Source organism: Hyperolius riggenbachi, chromosome 6 (genome assembly GCF_040937935.1).
Source record: "Hyperolius riggenbachi isolate aHypRig1 chromosome 6, aHypRig1.pri, whole genome shotgun sequence".
Lineage (NCBI taxonomy): Eukaryota > Metazoa > Chordata > Amphibia > Anura > Hyperoliidae > Hyperolius > Hyperolius riggenbachi.
In genome coordinates, this window is record NC_090651.1 from 129,632,881 (window position 1) to 129,643,385 (window position 10,505).

The following is a 10,505-nucleotide window of genomic DNA, read 5'->3' on the forward strand; positions in this document are numbered from 1 at the left end:
TGTACTGATAAACATTAGACTTTCATATATTTTAGATTCAAATACACACAACTGAAGTAGTTCAAGCCTTTTATTGTTTTAATATTGATGATTTTGGCATACAGCTAATGAAAACCCAAATTTCCTATCTCAAAAAATTAGCATATTTCATCCGACCAATAAAAGAAAAGTGTTTTTAAAACAAAAAAAGTCAACCTTCAAATAATTATGTTCAGTTATGCACTCAATACTTGGTCGGGAATCCTTTTGCAGAAATGACTGCTTCAATGCGGCGTGGCATGGAGGCAATCAGCCTGTGGCACTGCTCAGGTGTTATGGAGGCCCAGGATGCTTTGATAGCGGCCTTAAGCACATCCAGAGTGTTGGGTCTTGCGTCTCTCAACTTTCTCTTCACAATATCCCACATATTCTCTATGGGGTTCAGGTCAGGAGAGTTGGCAGGCCAATTGAGCACAGTAATACCATGGTCAGTAAACCATTTACCAGTGGTTTTGGCACTGTGAGCAGGTGCCAGGTCATGTTGGAAAATGAAATCTTCATCTCCACAAAGCTTTTCAGCAGATGGAAGCATGAAGTGCTCCAAAATCTCCTGATAGCTAGCTGCATTGACCCTGCCCTTGATAAAACACAGTGGACCAACACCAGCAGCTGACATGGCACCCCAGACCATCACTGACTATGGGTACTTGACATTGGACTTCAGGCATTTTGGCATTTCCCTCTCCCCAGTCTTCCTCCAGACTCTGGCACCTTGATTTCCGAATGACATGTAAAAGTTGCTTTCATCTGAAAAAAGTACTTTGGACCACTAAGCAACAGTCCAGTGCTGCTTCTCTGTAGCCCAGGTTAGGCGCTTCTGCTGCTGTTTCTGGTTCAAAAGTGGGTTTATGCTTCCATCTGCTGAAAAGCTTTATGGAGATGAAAATTTCATTTTCAGCACGACCTGGCACCTGCTCACAGTGCCAAAACCACTGGTAAATGGTTTACTGACCATGGTATTACTGTGCTCAATTGGCCTGCCAACTCTCCTGACCTGAACCCCATAGAGAATCTGTTGGATGTTGTGAAGAGAAAGTTGAGAGACGCAAGACCCAACACTCTGGATGAGCTTAAGGCCGCTATCGAAGCATCCTGGGCCTCCATAACACCTGAGCAGTGCCACAGGCTGATTGCCTCCATGCCACGCCGCATTGAAGCAGTAATTTCTGCAAAAGGATTCCCAACCAAGTATTGAGTGCATAACTGAACATAATTATTTGAAGGTTGACTTTTTTTGTTTTAAAAACACTTTTCTTTTATTGGTCGGATGAAATATGCTAATTTTTTGAGATAGGAAATGTGGGTTTTCATGAGCTGTACGCCAAAATCATCAATATTAAAACAATAAAAGGTTTGAACTAATTCAGTTGTGTGTATTTGAATCTAAAATATATGAAAGTCTAATGTTTATCAGTACATTACAGAAAATAATGAACTTTATCACAATATGCTAATTTTTTGAGAAGATCCTGTATATGTGTGTGTGTTTTTTTAAATGTCATACCAGAACATGTTCTTTCCATCACACACACACACACACACACACACACACACACACACACACACACACACACACACACACACACACACACACACACACACACACACACACACACACACACACACACACACACACACACACACACACACACACACACACACACACACACACACACACACACACACACACACACACACACACACACACACACACACACACACACACACACACACACACACACACACACACACACACTTCTTGATAAAGTTGGTCTTAATTTTCCAACATGTCCAATCTCACAAAAATTGAAAAAAATGAAATTCAATCAGATTTCTTGATCGAAATGTTTTGGTACACCCAATAGTTTTTATTGAATTAGGTTAAAATTGAACAAAAAAATTGTAACGTGAGCGGCCACCTTGAAACGCTAAATGGCTGATATGCTTTAAACACAGCAAATGAACCATGTGGATTTAGTTCATGAATGGGAGGGCAATAAAATTCTCAATATAAAATGCAACACTGCAAATACAAAAAAGCAAAGGAAACCAAACCAAAAGCTAAAAAAAAAAACCTTTGTCCATCAAACAGATAAATACAAACAGTTATAAGAAAGTAAAGATATAAATATATATCCAAACATTTTACTTACCACTAAAGTTGGTCATGTATGGTTGTGTACAGTTAACACATTTTTAAGGTGTGTTCTGCTCAAGTACACCCAATAAGTTTATATTTTGCTATATAGTGCTAGTGCTGATATTTGCTGATGTACAGGAATACACACAAATAGAACAAAAATAATTGTGTTTTTTTACCCAAAGTAACAGGAATTATTTAGTAGATCAATGTATTCATTTGATAGTTATTGGTTATTGTTTAAGTTAGGTCACCACCACTTAAAGTAAGCCTGAATGAGTAAAATATGGAGGCTTAACCTCCTTGGCGGTATGGACGAGCTCAGGCCCTGGTGGGACGATTTTCATAATTTTTTTTAAAACACGCAGCTAGCACTTTGCTAGCTGCGTGTTGGGGACGATCGCCGCTGCCGCTTGCCGCCGATGCATCACTACCCGCCGCGTAACAGGGCCCCCCCCCCAGACCCCATGCGCAGCCTGGCCAATCAGTGGCAGGCAGCACTGGGGGGTGGTAAGGGACTCCCTGTGACGTCACGACGTCGATGACGTCATTCCGTTCATCGCCATGGCGACGGGGAAGCCCTAAAGGAAATCCCGTTCAGAACAGGATTTCCGGATGGGCTTGATTGCCGGTGGCGATCGGAGGGGTGGGAGGGATGCCGCAGGGAGGGGGGAATCGTGTAGCTAGCGCTAGGCTAGCTATATGATTTTTTTTTAAAAATCAAAAAATAGTGCGGCCACCCTGGCACAATCAATAGAACGCCAGGGTGGTAGTGCTGTAATTCTGATCCTCTCAATAACAAACTATCTATGTCACTCACTATGAAGATCAGCTGTTTTTACTGCAAACTTGTTCCATGTCAGTGAACTCAAAATAATTTCAGGCACAGGATCAGCATCATGAACAGACAATTAACAAGTTAACTTATTCTTAGGAGGTTTGCAGTGGCAGCCCCATATCTCTCTACTGAGAGGTTTACCTCAACAAAATAATGCTTTAATGTTTCATATGTCGAGATGTCATTGTTTGATTGGTCATCTTATAAAGTATGAGCACAAAAAAAACCACATCAGTGTAAAGGTTAACTACAATAGCATACCTAATTACCAGATTATATTTTTTTAGCAGTTCTGCTCCCTTTGCCTACTACAGGCACCTTCACTTGGAGGTTTGTTTACATATGTCATTGGGAGACTGAGAGCATACATTCCTGTATTATGCTGGGTTTATCCGCCCATTTTTCTCCTCCTCTCTTACATTACAATGTACTCTGTTCAGCTGGATATCGCTTAATTGGTGGACTGCCTCATCAGTTGTTCTAAGAGTGGTCATATTCAAACTGGTACTATTAGCAGGTTTTAGAGTAATTGGGGCTGATGCACTAACAGACAATAATATTAATGTGTGTGGGCAGAGCATGGCGATATTACCATTACTACTGCCAACAGTGTACCGCGCGTTACACTATTGGTGCGACCCGTGGTACATAATTAACACAAGTATTACTTTGGTAACATGCATTATTCAAGTAGTGTAATGTGTGTCATGGACTGGTTTGAAATTTAATATAATTTATTAAGAAATCTCCAGGTATGCAATGAGTTTCACGGGTCAAATGCCCGCTTCCTCAGGCAATCAGTGTTGGAGATACACAAGGCTGTGTCTGCTAAAGGGCCCAGCGCCTTACTGGCATTTGACCCGTTGCATACCTGGAGATTTCATAATAAATTATATTATATTGTATTAGTGACTCATTGGCTGGTCCTTGTATACCTGAGGGTGGTTCCCACCAACCCACCTCCTTTTAAACTGATTTTAAAACGGTTTTATTCTATTTTGGCGCCTCTGTTACCACAAATTTCAAACCTGATCTAGTCCACCCTTGGTGGAGGGGTGTATCCCCAACTTTTTCCTGTCTACAGAGAGCGACTTCTTAATACCTGAGTGGGGTCAGGTTACAATTCTCCCCACCTGTATATCCAGTGGTTGCCTTTGTGGTAACCCAGACTTGTGAGTATATTACTTGTCTACGTATCATTGTACTCTATTTACTGTGACATACTACACTATATTGGGCTCTCGGTCTCTATCCTTTGTATTTTTCCAAGCTGTGTCATGGACTGGGTAACAACACTCGCAATATTCATGTATCACGGGTTACGCTAATAGCGTAAGGCATGGTACACTGCTGGAGGTAGCTGCCTGCACACAAAAATATTACCTGTGGTTAGTGCATCAATGTTGATGTAGGTGAAAAGAGTGGAGTAGACCAGTCTAGCACAGGAAAGGGGTGTATTCTGTCAGACCTGACATATTCTAGTTGTGGAGAACACGCAAGAGCAGTGTACAGCAATCATGCCATTACCATATGTAAGCAAACCTCCCAGGAAAAAGTGTCTGTGGAGGGCAAAGGGAGCATAATAAGTAATAGAATTCAAAAGAAGATTTATACTCCTTATAATGCAGAGCAGTTTGGTAACTCTATCTATATTATAACACTTTATATCTACGCTGAATGTGTGTATATCTCCATTTGTTTCAGGCCTAGTTTTCATTCCATTATCTCTCTGTATCTGTGACCTCTAAATAAAGACTATGGCCTAGTGCACACCAGAGCGGTTCTGCTGCGGTTTGCGATCCGCTTGCGGGTGCGGATCCGCTAGGGTAATGTATTTCAATCGGCTGGTGCACACCAGAGCGGGAGGCGTTTTGCAAAAACGCATACTCCCGGGCTGCTGCAGATTTTGGATTGTGGATGCGTTTCTGCCTCAATGTTAAGTATAGGAAAAACGCAAACCACTCTGAAAAACGGCACTTCAGAGCGGTTTGCCATGCATTTTTTGTTACAGTAGCTGTTCAGTAACAGCTTTACTGTAACAATACATGAAATCTACTACACCAAAAACGCTTCACAAAACCGCAAAATACTAGCTGAAACGCTACAGAAAAAGAAGAAAAAGCGTTTCAAAATCTGCTAGCATTTTGCGGATCTGCTAGCGGTTTTTGGTGTGCACCAGGCCTAACAGCCCTTTTCCACTGCATGTGTAAATGCATGCATGTGTGCATTTGAAATGCCTGTGCTTGGCTGATCATGAGGACACCACTGAAATAATAGATATTGGGGTACAACGTTGCCCTTTTTCCATCACCACTAAGCTATTTCATTCTTCCCCAAACACAAACGCAGTTCCTACTACATTTTATTTGAAATTGTGTTTGGGTTAAAGTTAATGGGAGTGCAAGAAAATTGCAGACAAATGCAATGCTGTGCGATTGCTTGCAATTTCCATGATGAATTTGTTAGTTGAGCTGAACTGGAAAAATGCAAACAAATTTGCAATGCCTGAAATACAGATCACATGGAACTGCACAGAAAAACGCATGCTAAAATTTGCATTTGCAATTGTGATTTTTGATGGAAAAAGGCCCTAACACTGGGGAGTTATGAAAGTGATGCATGCACCCCTCTCATAATTGCCTCAAGTTGTTGGTTTTGTCCTGGCAGCTCAGATCTTTTATTTTAAACATATGATTGTCACCCATTTTTGAACAAGAAAAGATTTAGTACAAAAAGGCTTGTACAAATGTTTTCTCTACTATAGTATTCTGTATCAGATCTACTATTCAGAGATTTCCCAACATTCTTCATTTATAACTATATCATATCTATATTTTTACCTTAACAGACTAAGTGGAGATATCTGAGATATTTTAAAGTAAACCTGAGATGAATAAAGCAAAATGATTTATACTTACCTGGGACTCGCTTGCTGTCCTCCCATGCTCTATGAAGTCCACGATCCAGCTGGATTTTGAACCATGGCGCATGTGGGGTCCTGGCAGCATGCACCATCTGATGCTGGGGGTGTTCTGCACAAGCGTAGTTACAATCTTAACAAACTGTGCATTTGCAGAATGCCAGGACTGCGCATGTGCAGTAGTCCGTGGCTCAGCGGACTTGCAGAATTTACGAGGCTGACAGTGGCACAACTAAAGAAGTGTACACACGCCATACTGTAGCAAACAACGGGTCAATCAGACCCTTTCGCACAGCGGATCTGTCAGAAACAGTCTTATCAGTCTGCCGACAGCGCCGTGTACACATGTGCTACTGTCGGGAGAAAGTCCGCCCAACGGGAGGGTCTGAAGGACCCGTCGTTTGCTACAGTATGGCGTGTGTACGTGCCTTAAGGGGACTCGGAAGAGGGCAAGGGAGCCAATGGATTACTGGGGGCTGGAAGAAGCCCCAGGTAAGTATAAATCCTTTTACTTTCCTTATCTCAGCAGGTACACTTTAACAACTTGACAATATATCAATGGATATAAAAGCTAATGCCGATTATAGATTGTATGTTCTTAAGTATACAAAGTGCACTGTCAATAATGTATATCTTTCAGAATGTAAATCATACTGAATCAGTGTTGTTACATATGTATTCTGTGAAATATTTTAACATGTAGACAAGTAGAACAATTCTTGTAACCATCAAATTGTTTTTCCTTTGAGAAAAAAACCCCCAAAAAACGAAACAAAAAAAATCTTTTTTTTAAGTGGGAAGAAGTTAAATTGCAATTTGTGCACACAGATCCAAAAGGAAATACAGGTACTGCCACTCTCAGTCGTCTCTGCAGAGGCCTCCACCTGCCATTAGGGTCTGTGTGCAGAGCAATCATCATCTCTTACCATTATCTCTTATGGGCAGAAAGAAATGGAACTTAAAGGTGAAGACAGAACATACATTCCAGTTTTTAGCCTTTCCAACTTAAAGCGCAATTCCAACTAAACAGTTTTTGTTACTGTTAGAGAAAGTAAAGTTTATACTGTATATTCTAGCTGACTAAGGCTTGGTTCACATTAACATTTAGACATTGACATTTTTTGTCTGTTTGCCAGATCAGAGCTAGCACAAAAATGCAGATGTCGATGGAGCCTATGTTAAACAGGGTCCATTCACATCGGTCCTATATGAGTGGATCCATTGGATGCACTCAGGTAATCGGGATGGGAAAGGAAGGCAGAGTCCTGACCTGCATGATAATCTCCCTACACATTTTCTATAGACTATATTCCAAGGAACACATCCGCTCCAGATGGGGTGTGAACGACATCGGAGCAGCACGGTGCATCTGATGCACTCTGTCCACTCCAGCTGTCTGGCTTTCACACAATGTAGTGTGGACCGAGCCTTATTCTTCTATCTGTGTCTCCAATGGGGAGTTAGTCCCTCACCTGCTGTACAAATGACTTCTATGGCCTTCAAGTGAATCCTGGTGGGCCTGGGTACAGGAAGTGTACAACAGTAAAATCTTGACAGAGGTCTCTTAACTCTTCCTCACTGTACAAAAAATGTTTGGGGTCAGTCAGTACAGGAGGTGAGGAAATTCCTCTCAGGCTGGAACACAACAGTAATAAAAGCTCAAAGCAGATGGTAATACATTGCCAAATTATTCTGAGCTAAAAAAATAAATGTTGGCTAGAGTTTGGCTTTAAAGCAAAGGCCCATTGATGATTTTCCTTCTGTCATAAACTAAGTGCAAAATCATTCAACTTTATAGGCTATGCTACTTACGGTTTGTTTAAATAAGCACTCAAAGCTGACAGAGAAGGATTCAGATTACATTTGCATGTGTAACATGTTTACCTGGAAGAGCAAAATAGTTCTATTCTTTCAGTCTGGCTATTCACTTATTTTGTCAGTTTTGGCGTTCATTACCTCACTACCTATCCATGCAGGTGACTCTACAATTTCATAGTACAGCATCCTATGTGAACTGATTATTTAGTAGGCAGTAAAGCATAGGGTTTAAATTGATTCATTCTCTAGTGAGCTAACCGGTGAGAACAGGAAGCTGAGGAACTGAAACAGGAAACTGTGATATCACCTCATCATTGGAGAGATCTGTGAATACCAAGACTGTATGGGCAGAATTGCAAGTTTCTGTCAGGAGAAATAGTTGACATATTTACTCAACTTTCTATTGGCAGTCTGTCTGAAGTTTCACTCCTGAATTTGCCATTACCTAAGCCATTAACCCTTGCAGCACTAGCCAGTTGATAATTGATTCTGGTGATTAAACAAATGGCAGTCATTCATGGAGAGATCCAATTCATTTTTTCTCTTAACTTTTCTCCTAGGTGATATTTTCACATGTAATAAATAAAATGCCTTTTAATCAGGCATCAGGCAAGAAAATAATTTTGTCAGTATTTTTTCCCCTAATTTTGGTACTTTTCCAATTGCAAAGTGCTGGAAAGTTATTTTAAACAGAAGATTCAAAATTATCTCCTTGAAAATCTTGGGAGAAAAAGTAATTTACATCAAGCCCCTTGTTTTTACCTTCTGAATGAAGAAAGCCCTTATTAGCTCTGCATTCACTAAAATCCATCAATCATTCTGTGCAGTATATGGCCAGATTTAGTCTGTGAACTTCAGCAGTTTGACATCTGACATGAAGCAACTTTTGTGGCGGAGTAGAATTACAGAGTATTGCCGATGTAGCATAGCCATAAAATGTTTAGATTCATTTGTTACCACTTTGACCTGTTGATTTTCTGAAATGTTATGGAGGCCTTACATAGAGCATTTAACATTTTTATTGTTGCTAATAAGTATCTTGTGTATTTTAAAATCAATAAAAAATTATATTTTCTAAGTGATCGTTAGCCATCAGTGTGCATTTATTTGCTGGGTGAACAAAACTTTGAAAATTTCTTGCTAGAGGCAAAATAATTTCAGTACCATGTTAGCCAGCAAAAGTATGTATGTAGAAAAAAAACAATGTTTTGTAATGGCTAACTGATAAAGTTTAGTTACGCAAGCTTTCAGGGAACTAGTTCCCTTCTTCAGGGCATATTTCCAGATGTTAGCTGAAGTAAAACATTGCATACAGGTGAATAGTAACATGGCACTTGTACGGATATATATATATATATATATATATATATATATATATATATATATATATATGTAGCTATCTATCTATCACACACAGCCTACATTTAGAGATGGGCCGAACGGTTCGCCTGCGAACGGTTCCAGGCGAACTTTGGGGGTTCGCGTTCGCCTGCATCAGGCGAACTTTTGCGGAAGTTCGATTCGCCCCATAATGCTGTATTGAGCAAAATTTTTACCCTACATTTCACTGTCAGCAGACATGTTATTGTCAAACACCTCCCTTCAAGCTAGGTCCTTTATACCATTTGACCTCAGTTGTCTGCCTACACTAATTAGTTATGGGACAGCTGCTACACACTCTGCTAGGGAGATTTTAATTGGCCACCTCCCCCTCCCCTTCTACCCTTCTACCTATTCCCTCCTACCGGAGGGAGGAGGGTCTCTTCTGCCAGGGAATTATACTATTTTAAAAAACCAGTATACATCATACCATAGCTGGTACATCATACCATAGCTGGGAATACATACATGAGTATACATCATACCATAGCTGGGGATACATACATGAGTATACATCATACCATGGCTGGGAATCGAACCCAGATCTCACTGTGTGGTGGGCATGTCACCCTAAGCACTGTACCACTACAGAAGTAAGTGAAGCTAGCCTAAAATTTAACATTTATGCTCAATGCAATAGAACCATTAGGTTGCTTAAAGGAGAACTGTAGTGAGAGGTATATGGAGGCTGCCATATTGATTTCCTTTTAAGCTATACCAGTTGCCTGGCAGCCCTGCTGATCTATTTGGCTGCAGTAATAATAATAATCCAAACATTTGTATAGTGCTTTTCTCCTGTCGGACTCAAAGCGCTCAAGAGCTGCAAGCCACAGGGACGCGCTCAAGAGGCCACCCTGCAGTGTTAGGGAGTCTTGCCTTGAACTCCTTACTGAATAGGTACTTGACCTAGCCAGGATTCAAACCCTGGTCTCCCATGTCAAAGGCAGAGCCCTTAACCAGTACACTATCAAGCCACTGTAGTGTGATCACACAGAAACAAGCATGCAGCTAATCTTGTCAGATCTTACAAAAATGTCAAACACCAGATCTGCTGCATGCTTGTTCAGGGTCTAGGGCTAAAAGTATTGGAGGCAGAGGATCTGCAGGATAGCCAGGTAACTGGTATTGCTTAAAAGGAAATCAATATGGTAGCCTCCATATACCTTTCACTACAGTTCTCCTTTAAAGGGAACTTAACTGAGAATGATATGGATGTTTTCTGTAAACAATACCAGTTGCCTGGCAGTCCAGCTGATCTTTGTGACTGCAATAGTGGCTGAATCACACCCTGAAACAAGCATGCAGCTAATCCAGTCTGACTTCAGTCAGAGCACCTGATCTGCATGCTTGTTCAAGGGGCTGTGGCTAAA